The sequence below is a fragment of the Eurosta solidaginis genome, chromosome 1, assembly GCF_040869045.1.
Source record: "Eurosta solidaginis isolate ZX-2024a chromosome 1, ASM4086904v1, whole genome shotgun sequence".
Lineage (NCBI taxonomy): Eukaryota > Metazoa > Arthropoda > Insecta > Diptera > Tephritidae > Eurosta > Eurosta solidaginis.
This window is the reverse complement of record NC_090319.1, coordinates 287081622-287099628: the sequence shown is the minus strand read 5'-3', so window position 1 is coordinate 287099628 and position 18007 is coordinate 287081622. Positions and strand designations below refer to the sequence as shown.

At 36.2% G+C, this 18007-nt stretch overlaps 2 long non-coding RNA genes across 2 annotated transcripts in view; one reads left to right on the top strand and one right to left on the bottom strand.

Annotated features, from left to right (window-relative positions):
- The window catches only part of LOC137237447 (uncharacterized), a 297015-nt gene extending 288167 nt beyond the window's left edge, over positions 1–8848 (top strand). The window contains exon 5 of the long non-coding RNA XR_010948958.1: positions 8159–8848. This is a non-coding gene — a long non-coding RNA (uncharacterized lncRNA). The remainder of the gene's footprint in view (positions 1–8158) is intronic.
- On the bottom strand, positions 8505–12441 carry LOC137237446 (uncharacterized). The gene is made up of 2 exons (XR_010948957.1): positions 11869–12441; positions 8505–10961 (listed from the first exon to the last, which is right to left on the bottom strand). It is a non-coding gene; the product is annotated as an uncharacterized lncRNA (long non-coding RNA).
- Between the last annotated feature and the right edge of the window lie 5566 nt (positions 12442–18007).

Sequence of the window (18007 nt, the reverse complement as noted above, 5' to 3'; positions counted from 1 at the left end):
TATGATTCCTTGTGGAGGCCTCGAAAGGAGCACACGTTCTCTGTCTTACTTACTTACTTAATTGGCGCTTAACCGTCTAAACGGTTATGGCCGACCAACAAGGCGCGCCAGTCGCTCCTTCGCTCCGCCAACCGGCGCCAATTGGTCACACCAAGGGAGTTTAAATCATTTTCCACCTGGTCCTTCCAACGGAGTGGTGGCCGCCCTCTATCTCTGCTTCCATAGGCGGGTTCCGATAGAAACACTTTCTTGGCCGGAGCATCATCTTTCATTCGCATAACATGGCCTGGCCAGCGCAGCCGCTGCGTTTTAATTCGCTGGACTATGTTGATGTCTGCGTATAGCTCGTACAGCTCATCATTAAATCTACGCCAAGGCGTAGAGGTCCATAAATTTTTCGAAGAACTTTTCTCTCGAACACTCCCAAAGCCGCTACATCTGCTGTTGTCATGGTCCATGCTTCTGCCCCATATAGCAGGACGGGTACGATAAGTGACTTGTAGAGGACTTTACTTTTCAATTGTCTACCTAGTCCAAAGTAGCATTTATTGGCAAGATTGATTCTTCGCTGGATTTTAGTGCTGATGTTGTTGCTAGTGTTGATGCTGGTTCCCAAATAAACGAAGTCTTATTCTATTTCGAAATTATGGCTGCCAACAGTAGCGTGGTTGGCAAGGCGCATATGCGCTGACTCTTTGCTCGATGACAGCAGGTACTTCGTTTTGTTCTCATTCACCATCAAACCCATCTTTACCTCTTCTTTTTCCAGTTCGGAGTAAGCAGAGCTAACAGCGCGGGCCGTATAAGTTTTGCGGGGAAACCAAATTCAGACATAGCGGCATATAGGCAGCTCCTTTTCGTGCTGTCGAAGGCGGCTTTAAAGTCGACGAAGAGGTGATGTGTGTCGATTCTTTTTTCACGGGTTTTTTCCAAGATTTGGTGCATTGTGAAAATCTGGTCGATGGTAGATTTACCAGGTCTGAAGCCGCACTGATAAGGTCCAATCAGCCGTTCACGGTGGGCTTCAATCTTTCGCACAATACACACGTTCACTGTCACACAGTGTTATTATTAAGGTATGTTTTGGATAACTTAAACGAGGGTAATCGCCATTCAAAGGAGCAACAAGGGAAAGGACCTATGTCCGTATGCATTTCGTCCTATATATTAAGTATTAACTCACCAAAACAATGGATTGAGATCAGAATTGTTAGTTGGGCATTCGCTCTTATGCAAAAAGTGGTCTGTCTTGAAAATGGGTTGCTGCTCAGCTGAGTCAGCTTGCGCTTTAACTCCATCATAGACAGTAACTATGTATAATGGGACTAGTAAACATTTAAGGGTGTCGTATTTAAATCGTCATTGGAACGGCACTTGGTTGGAAAAAATAATAAAAGACAAAAATCATTTGATTGGTTTTAAAAAAAATCACAACGTATGTATTTTAATGCAATTAAAAAAAAAAACTATTTTTAAGAAAACTCCCTGAAGAAAATAAGGAAGTATCGAAACGCATAGGAGGAAGAGGGAATATTACAATTTTTCTTTATATTTAACGGCCGAAAAGCTCCTACACAATATACTGCGAAGTGTGTTTTAGAACTTTTGGTACACCCTGTGCTTTTTAAGGCCATCTTCAGCATGAACCAGCTAATGTTCTTATTGCAGTTTTGAGAATTTGGCAGACACTCATACCATGATTTATGAAAAATAACTTTTTCACATGTTATCTCTATACATGCGCATTCTCTAATGTCAAAATGTGATATTCGTAACAACACTAGCATGTATGCATGTGAAAATATCACTTACGAAGCCGGAACATCACAAAGGTCGAGCATTGAGTACCGATGTTGATAATAAAATATATTTATGCATATCACAGACACACGTTAGTATGTATATTTAAGTAGATATTCTCTAATCAAAAACGCACAAAATATAAACTAACATATAAGTACATACGTACATACGTATAACACGTCTGCTAAGATCTTTCATAAAATTATCAAGAAAATAGCTACACGCCTTTTATTAGCATTTGTAGTGTATTTACATATGTATGTATATGCTCATGTTTATTTTATGCAAATGATAGCAAACTAACAACAGTTATTATTAAACCGACAGCGACAACAACAAAAAGATACAAATTGTATGGAAATTTAAAAATATGTATGTATGTATTATAATTACATACATAGCAATTGGCTTAAAAATTTCAATGGCGAGAAAATGTATACACAAAACATCATGGAATTATAAACTACAAAATTATAGTCGCTTAATTTGACGTATGATTGTATGTGCACGAGATGCCCATATATTTTCAATTACAAGCTTTTTTGAATGAAGTTGAAGATTCCTTGAATGTACAAAGAAATCGTGTTCCAGAGACTGGAGCTTGAAATCAATTTATCTAACCTGCCTTAGGACTTGAATCTGGGACCGTCAATTTGGTAAGCAATCCATTTCCCTCTGTAACACAGAAACCGCCAGATACGAGATAAATCAATGCATAGCGCCCCTTTACCAATTTCATTGTTTCTAAACATCATTTAAGTGAATCGAGTTCTTTACAAATTTGTTAGTACATTATCACTAAATTAAAATAGAAGTTTCATATTATTTTATTTAACCAAAAGAATCATTTTGATTTTTTCATTTTAGGGGGTTTTCAACTAAAAGAAAAAATATTTTACATTGATTGATATTCACTGACATTGAAAAAATAAACATTTTGCATTTTTTTCATTTTGGGGGGTTTTGAACTCACAAAATGTTTGTTACGTTAATTTGTTTTCCAAGGGTGAGCTGAGTGATGGTAAAGAGCATGCATTAAACCGTATGCAAAATATGATCGGATGAGTGCATGCCACCAGACTGAAGTTTAAATGCAGTATGTGGAATGCACATGAAAGGCGATCCCACAAACCGCGCCAACTACCGCCTGGTTAGTATCGCCTATAAGGTTCTATATAGCGTACTGTGCGAAAGACTGCAGCCCATTGTCAATAAAACTGATTGGACCCTATTAGTGCGGCTTCATACCTGGTGAATCTACTATCGACGAGATCTTCATAATGTGCCAGATGCTGGAGAAGAATAACGACAAGAGAATGGACACTCATGAACCTTTCGTTGATTCAAAGCAGCATTTGACAGCGCGATAAGAAGCTGATGATATGCTGATATGTCTGAATTTAACTTCCCTGCATTAGGCTCTTCCAAATTACTTTGAGCGACACCACCATATCTGTAAGGACCTCTCCGAGCCATTATAAAGCAAACAAGGGCACAGATAAGGGGACTCTCTTTCATGCGATTTCTTTGGGGCAATGCTGGAGAAGATAATTCTAACAGCAGAACCAAACCGTGATGGTACAATATATTATAAGAGCGTATACTTTCTAGCGTATGCTGATGATATTGATATTATTAGCCTGAAGAAACGCGCTGTGAGTTCTGCCTTCTGGCGATTAGTTAAAGTAGAAAAAGCAAGTCTTGCGGTAAATTAGGAAAAGATGAAGAGCTTGCTGTCATTCCAGAAAAAATTGGCGCATTGGCAACCATATGACTGTTGACAGATATCTTGGGCAAACGAGCTACTTAGATTAGAATTCGCATTTCGTGGTGCCAGCTTCCCACAGCCCGTTATGAACCCGAAATTCTAATATTGAACCACTGCGAGGAAAAGCCAAAAGTGAAACCAATAATCATCTTTGTATAATTCTCGTTCAAATACAAATACAGATTTTAAATTTCTATAGGGAACTTGAATATAGCAGAAATATAAAACAAAAACAATTGGAAATATAATTTATTTAATTGAAAACGTTTAAGTTTTATTTTCATAGCTGCAACTTTTGTACTTAACACTATTTTGTAAACGAAAGATTGTGATATTCTATTGGAAAAACTGCTGGAAGGTGGAAAACTCGCTTAGTGTAACCAATTGGCGAGAAAGCAACTGGCGAGCTTTGTTGGACCGTCATAGCCGTTTAAACGGTTAAACGTCAGTTAATTAAGTAAGATTTTTCTAGTCCAATGTACAGGCCAGTTTCTTTATTGTGTGTCTGTCGATGTTTTGTATCCATTTGGGTTATTGTTTCAGTTTAATCGAATTTATATATGTGGTCCATGAAGCAAATCTTCGAACCATAAGAATTTTGAAAGCTGAACGACATCAAAGGCTGTTTAAACTACCGACCTCCCTTGGCTCCCGTTTCAAAAGGGTCGTATATATTTATTGAGATATACCTTACTTATATCAAAATTTATTTTAAGGAAGGCCGTTACTTAATTAATGAACACTCTTTCTAAAAATATTTGCATAAAACTCTATCTTAGCAAAAATTCAATGCATTTTAAGCTAACGTAGGACGTTTTTCGAGGACCCTTAATTTTTTTTTAATTGCCGAATTAGGCAAATTTCTATCAACTGAAAATCTTTAATAAAGACAGAGTTTCGACTTAAATCTAGTGCTGCGAAATGTTTAAATATTATTGAGTCGCTTTAATTTGCATGTTCCTCTAGCGTGTTGTTGTCTGTATTATGAAGCGCTAAATGAAGACTTTAATATAAAATTAGAACCACTTTGTTTTTAGAGTAATTCTAATTTCTGGACATTCAAATTACTGAAGGTTCTAATTTGTGAGCGACTACTGTACTGCATTATCGTGTGCATTTGGGTAGTTGACGGTTTTAAGTGCACAAAATACTTGTGCGCCTATTAAGCGTTGAACGGTGGCTGGGGATTTTATTGGATAATTGATAAGACGTTCCGTGCGCGCGAGAGTAAAATAGTTAAACGGGAATAAGCTCGTAAATAGCAGGCATATGAATAATGTGAGTTTACATACAAATATTTACTTTGTATATGCAATTATTTATATAACAAGCAAACCCTATAGAAAAAACTTTCAGTGGTAAAAAAAAACAATGGTACAAAAAGTTAGGTGTCAGCTGGTTATAAAAAATTTAGTTTGTTAACATTTTTATATACTACATACTTATGTCTATACAAGTTTTGGAGTTCATGATCATGCGATTATTTTTGTTATTCATATTTTTAAACTGTACAGAGAAAAATTTTTAAATGTTCATACTTGGAAAGTCTCAACAAAACACTATGAACTCATTCACTCTATGTGAGGCCCTCGCGAACCAGTCAGTTCAACCTTAGGCTAAGCATACTTCAAAAATTACTATTTCTTTAAATAACCCCGCAGAAAATAATTATCAGTTGCTTACTGTAGCTCACTAATAATTGACTGCTTTGCGGGATTTTGGAAAATAACTAACTTTGGGTTGACTACAAAAAGTAATATCTGACTTTATTGTTTCTTTTTATAAATTTCACGTAAATGAAACGTTATATTAAGTTTGGCACGAATCTCAAAGTTGTAAGTTAAAGGAGGAGAGAAAGACCCACCAATAAGTATACCGAAATGATTTAGACATGTGCGTCTGACTGTTTGTTTGCTTGAACGTAAACTAGTCCCTCAAGTTTTGAGATATCTTGGCGAAATTCATTTGTTCGATTAATAATTTGTTGGTACCGACCGGATCGGCTACTATATCATATATATCCCATATAACCGATTTTTCGGATAAGAAAGTATTCGCCATCTCTTCCTCATTCTCGTTCATATATATAATATATGTAAAATACGAGTAGACCCGGCAGACGTTGTTCTGCTCTAGCTTTGGCCTATCTGCATAACTTTTAAGCAGATTTTGACTCTTACTCCCCTTTCCCCTCTCTCCCCTTTTTCCTTATCTTTTCTTCCCTCTGCCTTTCTATACGTTGCTTCGTTGTTGTAAATACTTATATGTATAGGCAAAGCGCTACCTATACACCAAATTTCAGGCAAAGCGAACCATGAACAGAATTTGTTCGAATTGATCGGTCCCTGGTTCCCTTCCCAGAAACAAAACGTATAGTAAATACTAATCTAGGCAAAGGGCTACCTATACACCAAATTTCAGAAAAGTCGAACAGTGAATAGATCGTTCCCGGGTCGACTTCCAGGAAATAAACTTCACAGGAAAGCTATCCTTTCTTTCAAGCTGAATCAAACTGCACGCGGTGTGAAAATTTGATTAAAATCGGTTAAATAGTTTATGAGTCCATTGCGGACAAACAGCGCGACACGAAATTTATGTATGTTAAGATATTATTTCACACAACCGCTTGTTCCGAAAAGAAGCTTTACGTAATTTCTTCCTCATTTTATGAGCTAGAAGCTTAAAAATTCACAGTATGGCATGTAGCCATGAAGCACGTTCGTTCTCTGAAAACATTGCCAAGATCGATTGTATATGTATAATATATCCCATACAACCGATAGTTCAGATAAGAGGGTTTTCGCCATTTTTCCCCCACTTAACAGCTTGAAACCTCACGCCATTCTTATATATGAGGCATACATTTTTGTTTAAAAAACAAGTAAGAAAGTCTAAGTTCTGGTGAAACCGAACATTATATACCCAGCTGTACACTTGAAACGTTGTTGTTGTTTGCTTTGTGTAGTTAATAGTGTTATAAGGCTGCGTTATAAGACTTTTAGGAAAAGTGGGCGTGGTCGTTAACCGATTTTAATTATCTTTACTCAGTCTATATAATTTGGCAAGGATAGGGTCTCTGCCAAAATTCAATGTAATATCTTTAACGGTTTTTTATTTACGGCTTGTTAAACTTCCAAATAACTTTCTTCTTCTAAATGTGGGTGGTGCCATACCCATATTCCAAAAACTTTAAGAACTTATGTTTTGCATCATAAAACAAATCCACCTACTAAATTTCATTAGCTTAGCGGTATTCGTTTTTTCCAAAAGTGGGCGTGGTTATAGTCCGATTTCTCTCATTCTCCATACCAATTTATTCTGGGTCCAGATAAGCACGTATACCGAACATGGTGAAGATATCTCAATATTTGCTCAATTTATTGTCGGACAGACAAACGGACAATCATCATTTTTTTCGATACTGATGATTTTTATATATATAATATATAATCTATCTCGATTCCTTCATATTTGTACAACCAGCCTTTACCCAATCAAAGTTGTAATACTCCATGTACAAGTACAGCTGAGTATACAAATCATTAAGATAGGTCGTATATATGTTATATGTATATCGCATTATTGTTCAGATCCATTCATGAAAAGTATAAAGTCTTCGGCACAGTCCCGTCCTTACTTATTTCTTTTATTGCTATACAAAAAGTTCAGGTTCAAGGCAGCAATATCACCTACTAAATATTTATTTTTTGCCGCATAAGATATAGAAAGCATTATATTTTTATTCAAAAGGCTAGCATTTGTGAGTATTGTAATAAAAAAAACTGTGCTATTTAGTTGAACACCACTGTCAAGTCAATTGCTGATTTCAATGTTTGAGTGTGAGATATACTAAGTATGGCAAATATCAAATAGTATTATTATTTCTGATTAAAGCGAAAAAACCCCAAATATATGTACATATATATGTATTCACGTAAACACAGATCAAAGGAAGGTAGAACATCTTTATATTCATCAGAGCAGAGCTCACAGAGTATATTAATTTTGTTCGCATCACGGTACACCGTAACAGAAGAAACTAATCGAGATAGATATAATAGACTTCTATATATCAAAATGATCTGGGCGAAAAAAGAAATTTATTTAGCCATGTCCGTCCGTCTGCCGTAAACATGATAGCTTGAGTAAAATTTGAGGTATCTTAATGAAATTTGGTATGTAAGGTCCTGCGCACTCATCTCAGATCGTTATTTAAAATAAACGAAATCGGACTATAACCACGCCCACTTTTTCGATATCGAAAATTTCGAAAACCCGAAAAAGTTGGATAATTCATTACCAAAGACGGATAAAGCGAGGAAACTTGGTAGGTGGGTAGGTGGGTTAACCTTATGATGCAGAATAGAAAATTAGTAGAATTTTGTACAATGGGCGTGGCAGCGCCCAATTTTAAAAGAAGGTAATTTAAAAGTTTTGCAAGCTGTAATTTGGCAGCTGAGTATGTAATGTTCGGTTACACCCGAACTTAGCCTTCCTTACTTGTTACATATAGCATTTTTTATAATTTTAACTTTTTCGCCTCTGCATTATTAACTTTTAGAATTGATTTTTCCCTTTCTTTTGCAGACACTTAGTCATATCAACAATAACAACAAAAATCATGAAGCTTTTAATGGCCATTGATTTCTTTTGGCAGCAATTAAATATGAATGGCGCAAAACCATAACAATAAAAGTCACACACGTACGTATATTTGGTACACCACCAGCATATGGCTCGTTGGCGTGTTTGGTGTCACACTATCTACATATTTTGCCATTAAGTTGACAATGGCAGGGACAGTGTCAGTGGTCGCTTTTGTGGCAACTACATATATACATACATATCTACACATGTGCTTTTCGACACCAAATACCACCCATTCAATGTGCGGCACTCTACATATGTACATACAAACGTGTGTATCTAGATATTTGCCAGTTCCGTCCTGCTTATATTATAGCGTAAACTTACAAAAATAAACAAGTAATACGCGAAAAAGGCAACAAATGACAAAAAGTATCGCACAAAATGCTTGCAGAAACCAAAATAAGAAATGCTATAAATTTTAAATATTTTGTTATTTTTTCTTTTTTTTTTTTTTTGTGAATTTTCATTACTAATATTTTCTTCTACCTTGCCTTGCAAAAACCGATATTTTGCTGCTTTCTCTTGCCTAAATGCTGAAAACACTTACCAATGCTTTGCTTTGGCGCTATGGTTTGGCTATTTGTTTGCTTTTTGGCTGCCACTAACGGTTACCAAAACAAATAAAAATTCTTGCAAAGGCAAAAATTTATTTTTGATAGTTTTCACTAGCTCACTTTTGGGTTAACTTGAAATATTAAATAGTTTGTTGTTACACCTTTTCTTTTGCATTTTTGTATATTTTTTCGATTTTTATTTTATTCTTGAATTATTTTACAGCGCTTTAGTGTAGAGCCGGAAATTTTCACCAATTTTGCGCACAGTAAGTGTTTGCAGCTTTTGGGTCATTAAACAACAACAAATGTGTAAGTATGAGCAAGGCAATCGACTTAAGCTCAACACTAAATATACCCGGTAGTGTTGAGTATAACTTAGTAGCATTTCAAAGATACAAAATTTCTGCAATAAATTCTGGTTGATGAGTTGATTGGTTTAGCACTAATCTTTTTAGATGTCAGAGATCATGACTTAATCACTGCAAAATATTGGAAAAAGATCTTGAATGTAGGCATGTTATAGCGCAATAACCATCCCGAAGAGTTGATATATTTTGCTAGCTCGTCCGACGTGGCATACTTTATTTCTGCGAGCACTTAGATTTGACGTCAGAAAAATGTTAAGCAATACAAATCAAATAATCTATCGTCTATTCTGCCTTAGTAATATCGCAGCTAAGACAGAATTTCCAATAATCAAGACCGACTCAAATATGTATCTCCTGAATATCTCTAGAATAATGAAATCATTTCTGGCAAATGTAGCATTAAAGTTTAGTTAACTTACGAAATTATCGTCTATACAAATTTGGTGCCTGTGACTTTATAACAGTGATTGAAACATCACAGAAAATCGCAGCGTTGACTTGGAAAAAGTTGCCGTGACTGACTGAAGTTTACGGCATCTGCGTCTTCATCACAATCCCTCTTACAAATAATAACAATCGCAGATCCAATCACAGCTCTCTCGGAAACATAACTGCGATTTTATGAACCAATTAACCTGTGATTTGTGCTGTGATCAAGAAGTGCAATATGTCACTATCGAAACGCTCTTTATCGCAGCATAGCTTCGAAAATATGTATCGATGAAAGAGTGATTTTCGCTGCTTTCTACGGCTACATGTTACAGTAATCTTCGGCCGCGTACATTTTCATAGCCGCTAACAATAGGAAGCAGTATAAGTCACTGCTTCATAGATGAATATTTTCGCAGATAATTGTTCTCTTTTCTAGGGAACTGTGAAATGAATTGTGATTACGGTTATTGGTAAACATGATTGTGATCCGGATCTGTTTTCACAGTCACGGATAAACATCGGACCGTCTGAGAAGACACAGTCAAAGATCATGTTGTTCCTGCAAAGTTATGGGATCAGCCAGCCTTAAAGCAGGGTCACATGGGTGTGCTTATCTGTTCTCCGAAATATTCCAGAAATCGTGAAGGAATGTATGAGATCGGCCATAAGCGAATTTCGCGGCATTTAATATTTAGCAGACAGTGGCAGCTGTGATTCTTTCCATCGTAAACTTAATTGGACCTTCAGTCCTGTTTAACTTATGTTGAGGAATGCGTTAACATGTGACGGGATAATCTACATCCGGGAAATTTATTAAAAATATCTGAGTGTAGTCAGGGTGAGTTTCCCTTCTTATTTTTTCCAGAATTGTAGCTGATAGGGGATATATGTGTAACTCGGCCCCAAATTTTAATGTAAGACACTTAAACGTCAAGAGGATCTGTTTTTCAAGACAATTGATACCAATAACAAACATCAAGGGGAGCTAAATTCTAACTCACCATCAGCACAGTTCGTCTGCTTTCCATCAGGGACATCTTTAACAGTACTTTTTGGAGCAGATATTTTCTTTGCATATCATGACCCAAATATCAAAAAGTTATAGCTCATAAAGTTGTTTCACTAGCGCTATAAGCGCTGCTTTTTGCGGAAACCAGCCCCCGACGGCTAAACCTAAAATAGTGTTAATGACAATGGCTGTTCTTTCCTGGATATAAATGTAATACATTCCGATACTAGAACTGTCTGACTAGCCCGACTATCAGGGAAGGATTTTTCGCTCCTCCAACCTTCGGGTTTTGGAATTTTATTCGTCTGTTATGACAGGCATGTCTTACCAAGAAAGCATTCTAAGCCCCTTTATCCACTGTGGCTCCTGCATTTCCCCTTTACCGAAAAAAAATCGAAATTAGATTTTAAGTACGTTTTTCCAAGATAAATAAAAATCAGAAAGTCTTCAACTTTTTATAAATAAAATAAATGTATGGCGCGATAACCTCCGAAGAGATTTAAGGCCGAGCTTCCAATTCTCGGCGTGCTCCTTTTTTTAATTTTTCCTGCAAATTGGTGGGACGGAACCGACTCCGAACGGCATCTGCAAGGCAGATGAGTTTTCACTTAGAGCTTTTCATGGCAGAAATACACTCGCAGCGCTTGCCAAACACTGTCGAGGGGCCACCTCGCTTAGAAAAATGTTCTCTTAATTGAAAAAAACTTGTATCTGAAATGTTTGATGTTGCTTTGCCCGTTGCGTGAACCCAGAATCTTCGGTGTGGTAGGCGGAGCACGCTACCTTGACACCACGCCGGCTTAAGCTTTTTACGCTAGGGAATTATCAATACTCCCATATGAATAATGGTAGATATTTTTTATTTACACATTCGAACGGACGTATGGGACTAAGAACCGAGATACAGGCGTATAGGCGTATGACAACAACAGTTTAATATAAGCAGTTCCGCCTTACCCCTGCTGGGTATAAAAATTAGTATAATAGCAGACTAACGAGGGAGAAAATCCTTAAAGCAGCCGAAAAGTGGGTTCTTAAGGAAGCTGTTGCTATGGCCAAACTTTCAAGATATTATGGCTTTTTGCAATTTTCAATTTTTTGTTGTTACCAAAACTGTTAAATAAATTAAACTAGAAAAATTTTTTTAAATTTTTCTTTTTTTTAACTTGTTGTTTTATTCTAAAATTTATTGACACTAAACCATTAAGTTTTGCATTTTTTGTTTTCTTTATTGTTTATTTTACTCTCTGTTATGTATTCAAAATTTATATTTGATTTGTTTACCAAATATTCACTTTTCAATCAAAACTCCTTTGTATACAATTGAAAGAATTTCCATTAATCTGCAAAAATGATTTTCACTTGATTGCAGAGTACATGAAAAATCATCAAAATTTATTTATTTTTTCGCTTTTCGGTATCATTCAACGAGTACAGCTGTAGCACTACTAACAAACTATTTAAAATCAAGCACTCACACAAAAAAAACGCTGAGAGATTCAAAGCGCGCGCATCCACTTTACAATTCGTATTCGTTGAGAGTTTTCTATTTTATTTTATGTTGTATGCACATACATACATATAAACAAATTCGTACACGTTTCATTTCAGAATATTCCACGATTTAATTTATTAAATTTGTTATTATTTAACGCGCACTCAACAACCAAATGCCTTCAAGTTCCGATATCAACTGTTTGGCCTATGAATTTTCGTTTGGTCAAAAAGCACCACAACAAGACAATGACTAAATGCCGTTTTTACCTTTTGTCTCTTCTGTGCATGTATGTGTTAAATGTTAAATACTTGCCTGTTTGACGTTTTTGTCTTACCTTTTGAGCACAGCACCGCTTTTGTATGTATGTTTGTATGTATTACAATTTACCCAGGCAGGCAGTTTCGTGTGCACATCTCGCATTTGCTTCACTTACTTGATTATGGAAAATAGCGGGCCATACCCAGTTGTATTTCTCTCTCTGTTTTGTTATACAAGATACATACATACATGTTTAGCATTTTTGATTTCAATGTAGTGGTGCATTAACATTTGTGGAGTGAACATGTTAAACTTCATGTTTCTTTTTACACTGGAAAAAAACGAAAGCAGTTTTACTTTACATTTGATTGAATTAAGTGCTAAATTTTGAAATAAGTGGATTGATTATGAATATATGTATACATATTTTTTTAGACTTAAATACGTCTGAGCATCGATTTCTAATATTTGTATTTATACCCAAATAATTAGCAATATGACATAGCTTTCGTAAAAATTATTTATATTAGAATAATTTTTCTCTCCAAATTTGGTTTGGTGATAACGGCGTTGTGCCAGTTTTTTTTTTTTATTTGTTCTGTTGTTATCGTTTGTCTTTTATTTACAGTTCGTAGGTAGCTGAGCCGACAGTGCCAAAATTTGGGTACATGTACAGTAGCGTACACGAAAATAGTAGTGGCGCATTTTATCAAATTTCGTCAATTAAATTCTCCTATTTTTGTTTTCAGTAATTTTACAACAAAATTTCAATGAATTTTTAACTGAAACCATGAAAAGCAATCTCAAAATTATTTTCGAAAAAGTTCCGAAATTCAAGAAAATTGTTGGAAAATTTGGAACGTTTTTTAATGATTTTTTTTTTTAATTTTTTTGAATATGCAGTTTTGCAGCACAATCAATCTTGGTCCAGACCATGATTCAATTACACGAGGTTTCGCATGTAGATTTTTTAAAAATGTGACACTCCGCACTCATGGTTGTTTTTAAGAAGAAGTGGAGAAGGGGGAAAAATGAAATCCCCTTTTTCAAAAAAGGCACAAATTCGACAAAAACCTCCTTTTTAGACATGACGATTGATAAAGCTTTAGCCAGGGGCTTTGTTAGAGAATATGGCCGTAATAAACATCCTGTTGACACTGAGGGAAAATAATGGTGTGCGTAACGCGTCATACATAAATCCTAAGATGGATATATGGACTGAAGTTTAGGAGCTGACAACTTCTCAGCAATTTTAGCTGTCGCTGTCTTCTTTCAAACTCGGCTAGTGTCTTCCCAGCAGAATTCCTGGGGTCTTATCCTGTAACTATATTCGAAGAAAAATGTTTTTCAAAAGCTTCCAAATAAAAAAAAATGGTTACTCCGAAAAAAATTTCTTTCGAATAGTTACAAAATAACACACCGGAGGACTTACTCAAGCAGCGCTACCCTGCAAAAATCGCGAATACTCCATGCATGCATGTATGGAGTACTCGCTATGGACCAACCGAGTGCTCCAAAGTTAACCACAATTCATACAAAAAATATGGTCCAATTAGCATTGCGATGCCCTAGGACTGGACCATACTCCAGCTCCGCATTACATCAGAGTAATCCATGGAGTACCCACAGTCCAATAAACCTCGTGTAGTCATTACAATCGTTAAAAACGAGCAGTGATCGGCTTACAATATGTTCGTGTAGAAACATGAGTTGGTCCATTGCTGGATTAAAGTGGAGTATAATGGTAAGTACTCCAGTAGACCACATGATCCAACGATTTTTGTAGGGATAATGGCGCTTACCTCCCCCATCACATCATCTAAGATCGTCTGCAGCTGCAAGAGGTCGCTTTAGGCTGTAGCTAACTACGCAACAGGCACCGATGGATGCGTAATAGGTGGCAGAGGTGCATCGTTTAAGAAAATAAATCTTTAGGATCATTGCCATAATCACTGGCCACTGGCTTTCATGAAGAAAGAACGGAGATCCTCTTTTACAGCATTGGATTGAGCTGCGTCGAGGAGAGCTACAAAGAAATAGTCACGCACTGCCTTTAGCTATGCCCAGCTTGATCACACGCTAGGTTTCAAACTATTGGCAGTTACACACAGCCGGAACTTCCGGAAGTTGCTTAGTACTCCGTAAATGAGATCTGGAAGTTCAAACGCCCGAGCCAAATGTTTTGAAAAGAGCGCCGAACATCCTTTTGATCAGCAGGAAGTGCATCAAAACAGCACCTCGTTATTTACTTTCGGGTTTTTAACATACGGGCAGCACAGCAACCAGGATTTGCGCTTATTTGTGGCATCTGCAAAATAATTAGAAAGTTCAAGTACTCAACATTGTTACAAAATTTCGTTTTTATTTGTAATTTACCCAAAAGTTTACTGCAAAATTATTAAATTTTTCATTAACGTTATCAAAAGAAACTATCAAAACTAAAAAAGTGTACCCTATTAATATTTTTTTTTTCTGAAAAGTAACACTTTCAGTACTGTTTTAAAGTTTTTTTTTTCATTATTCACAAAGGAGTTTGAAAAGAAATAACAATTTTCATTTTTAGGAGCGACTTGGGAGTTTGGAATGTGAAACGCACAGGGTGGTCTATCGCTACATGGGTAACCTTTAATAATTAAACCATGGTCCAGACGAATTAATTGTTGGACAATTTTTTTCCCGAATGGCGTTTCAGATTTTTTTCCATATAAAAAAATAAAAATTTCGCCCTTTGTACGGAAGCCAAAATAAAACCCTCTTCGAAAAAAAAAATTGTCAACAATCAATACCAATTTATAGATGCCTATAACTTGTGTTATGTCAGACTAAAATCAATTGTGCTGTAAAGCTGCACACTCAAAAAAATTCAGAAAGCTCTATAAAAAAGTTCGAAACTTTCGTATAAACAAAAAAGGGGGTAGGTTAACAAATACTAAGGCATGTCGTGGCTGAATGCGTTTGTGACACTTCAATTATCGCAGAAGGGCGAGTCCGACTCCCATTCCCGGGAGAAAAGCCTTTGTAGAGATTTGCAAGGTAAATCGAAGCAGCTGTCGCCTTGTCCGTCCCGATGTTTAAATTGTTCTCAAATTTCTAAATAAAAAGAACTGTTAAAAAAGGGAGTTTAATGGACGAAATTAAAACAAAATACGCTATTTTGGTTTAGTATACATATGAAAATAGCGGTAATTTTTTGATATAAAATTTTCCCTATCTTACTACGCGATTTGATACTGCCGCGTCTTCTTCAGGGAGTTCTGTTTTATTAGGTTCAAAATATTTTCGACCATGTAATTCGCACAGTTAGACTCTCGTATGATAGTAAGTTTCCATATATTTTTGTTGTATGCTGCAATGTGCTCTTGTAACCTTGTTGTTATTTGTATTCTTGTTTATTGTGCGACTTTCTCTTAATATTCGTAGGTGGTTTGTATACGCCGTATGTGCTAAACGGATCCCCTGAGTTAGCGTTGGTACTAAGTTCTTAGTTTTCGCTCTAAGTTGTTTTGAACGCTGAGTTAATGTTACATTTTTTAAAAAAGTTAGCCAATCTAAAGTTCGATTTTCCAGACAATGTCATAATCGTTTTGTTCTTCATGTTTGCTTCTGACTATATCTACCAGCGCATTTTCATCGTAACCATGTTAGTGTTAAGCTTTGCGTGACCAACCCTCGCTTCAATAGTAGTAGTTATTGGAACAATATCCCTCCTAGAATGCACCCGTAGTCTTGAAATAGAATAAGATTACCGTTACTTACTACTGACAGGACGTTAAGCGGATTATAATGGACAGTGCTTCAGTTTAAGCCTTTTTACACATTCCCCCGGCTTATTTGAGAAATTGTATCCACCTAAACTTTACTGTCTACACATTTCCTTTTTTCCTATTCCGGCTCAATGATCCTTAACCTTTTTATTCACTTGTGGCCCATTGACACCAAGCAAATTCCCCACTCTTTTCCTCTTCCAGCGACAAGGTTGTTCTTCCCAGCATGAATTCTGTACGTTTCGGTGAAAGACCAAAATATAGAGCTTGGCAAAGGTCTGATTTTTCATTTAGTAGTAATATAAATAGCTAAGTAACGAAAGAGCTGACGAGCTGACATAGAACAGTGCAGCACTCAAGAAATATACGGTAGATGTCTCAATCCGCTTGGGAGAAACTAAAAGGAGACAGTAGTTGGGTATGAAACAAAGAGAGTGGCTGCTAAGTTTCTGGCGCATGATGGGCGTACTAACTGGTATTGCCTTCTGGCGTCACATGCTTATAAATAAGTTTTTTTCACTAACATCAAAAGTGAAGTATCTGGCGAGCACCTTCTATGTTCGTGTCCTGGGCTCGTGAAATAAAGGCTCCAGATACTAGGGGCAGGAATAATATCAGCATAGAATAGCAGTAATAGAAAACTTCAAGAAGATGGAGATATTTTAAAATATAAGTCCTGGTACCCGATTGCGGTTTTCCGTTTGGTCGTTAAACTAATTCTGGTAACAGTATCTTTTTTTTTTTTTTTTTTTAATTTGGGATTAATCGCAGCCGTTCTATGATCATAGTTCCAGGTACAAAGTTGAATTTCCATTTATATGTAGTCAAATATATTTGTTGTGAAACATATTTGTTGCACCACGCCAGGCACAAAATCAGTAATATGTTTTTCCGTTATTCACAGTAGCTCCAATTCCGTTATTAATTCTTCATTTAAAACTCCGTTTTAATTGATTAAAAGTAAATTTTATTTCGCCCAAAACTTTTCAACACCTTATGTTGGAAGAACCAAAGCAATCCTGTAGTCAGGCTTAAGGATTTTTTGCCCATCCGAACTTCAAATTCCTCAAGCTTGTTTCTTGTTTACAGCTTGACCTAACCAAGCCTTAAAAATGTTTTTAGTCTAGCTGTGAGTAACTGGCCCTTCCCAGTAGCTCTCCAAAGTCAAACTGCTGATAACAGGCAGTCTTTATTGACCGGCCAGTTCAGCCTTACCTTACCAATTCAAAAACTTAAAATAATTATTTCTTAAACGAAGCAATATTCTTGATATAAAAAATAAAATAAACGTAAGGCGCGAGATCCTGCGAAGAGATTTTAGGCCGAGCTTCTATTCCAATTTGCGTCGTGCTTTCTTCTGTTTTCTTCTAATTGAAAAAAAAAATTCTAAAATTTTGATGTTGCTTTGCCCGGGATGTGAACACAGGATCTTCGGTGTGTAGGCGGAGCACACCACCATCACAACACGGCGGCCCCATGTTCTTGTTTTATTCAAAATTTATCTAGAATATCTTGTTATATGAAGGAAGTCCCAAAAAGAGTTGGTATATTTCCATTACCATCTTTATCCGACAGTACAATTTGCCCGGGCGTGAACCCAGGATCTTCAGTGTGTAGGCGAAGCACACCACGGTGGCCCCATGTTCTTGATGTATTAATTTAAAATTCAAAATTTATCTAGATTATCTTGTTATATGAAGGAAGTCCCAGAAAGAGTTAGCATATTTCCATTACCATTTTTATATGTATAATTTTTGAAGCTTTATTGGCCTCATTCTTCCGACAGTATCACTTAAGAAGTTACAAATATTTTGAGTGTTTTTTTTCAAAGCTAAGGTAATCATTTTCTATACAAACCTTAATGTTGTGGTTAACATACTGCACACTTTCGCTGATGAGCACC